General features: G+C 37.8%; 1 protein-coding gene across 1 annotated transcript in view; it reads right to left on the reverse strand.

Moving 5' to 3' along the window:
- The window catches only part of LOC101859479, a 6988-nt gene that overhangs the window by 4821 nt on the left and 950 nt on the right, over positions 1 to 1217 (reverse strand). The window lies entirely within an intron of this gene.

Genomic DNA, 1217 nt, shown 5'->3' on the forward strand with positions numbered 1-1217 from the left:
TGCGCAGGCAAGTTATAGCTTCAAGGAAAGTAGAAAGAGTATGAAAAAAACCCCTCAATTCTCTCTTGTGTCGTTTAGTTCCGTACAGAGTGACAACGTGATAGAAGGTACACTATAAGTCATCTCATTTTTTAAACTTAATTTGATTACTTTTTAACCCTGTCCGTACGCTGTGCTTTACTATCGTATCCATACAACGTGGGGAACTTTGTGCCACCACTTCCCAAAGAGGAATTTTACTCGTAAATCCGATCCGTATGCTTTGCATAGAAGTCTGTCAAAATTATTTTTTGAGAAATACTTAACATTTCAGAGATATTTGTACTAGAAGTATTCTAAAATGTAAAGAATACAACCCCGGGGGTACAAAATTACCCCTGGGGCGTACGGATGGGGGTTAACAAAGACAAAGAGAAGACTTTGCGTATTGATACTAGTGCTGGGCGGCTCGGTTCCCAATTATTGAAAGTTAGGAATCGGAGGAATCGACTCCGAACCCAACTACTTACTTGCTAATGATGTGATTTCTTCGGGTGGTAAATTGGTTTGCTCCGAACATCTTCAGGATTTAGGATAACCTTGATTTCAGAACACTACGAAGCATCAGCTTTTTTTTTTGCTTTTTCAAAAATAAATTGTCTTTAAAAAAAAGATTTTAATGTAAAGTAACCGGTAACCGCTCGTTTATATAAAAAGGAGTCGGAACTTTTCGTCCGCAGCATTAATCGTGGGAATCGGTTCCGAAACGATTCTTCGCCCAGCTCTAATTGATACTCAGGCCAGTTCGCTACCCTAGAATTACAAAGATCTACCTGCTCAGTATCCAATTTTGTGAATTTTGACGTTAAGAAAATTGAGTTTCACGACATGTTATTATGCTTTGCGAATACAATTCTTTGACGATTCTGATAACCACTCCGAAAAATCTTACTTGCTTACAGTTAATACTGACAAACTGATACAACAGTACTTGTAAAGGATTGATTTTTTTTTTAAAAGAAAGAAATAAGCGCGTGCCGTCAAGAGCTATCTGCAAAAAGAAAACAACAAACAAACAAACAAACAAACAAACAAACAAACAAACCAATGTTTTTCATATAGACGAGCAGCACATCTTATTTGTGTTCATCGCTTGTCAATATCACATGCACATCATCCTGAGCTAAGACATCGCTTGAACTCTCTCTCTCTCTCTCTCTCTCTCTCTCTCTCTCTCT

This window comes from Aplysia californica, unplaced genomic scaffold (genome assembly GCF_000002075.1).
Source record: "Aplysia californica isolate F4 #8 unplaced genomic scaffold, AplCal3.0 scaffold00147, whole genome shotgun sequence".
Classification (NCBI taxonomy): Eukaryota; Metazoa; Mollusca; class Gastropoda; order Aplysiida; family Aplysiidae; genus Aplysia; species Aplysia californica.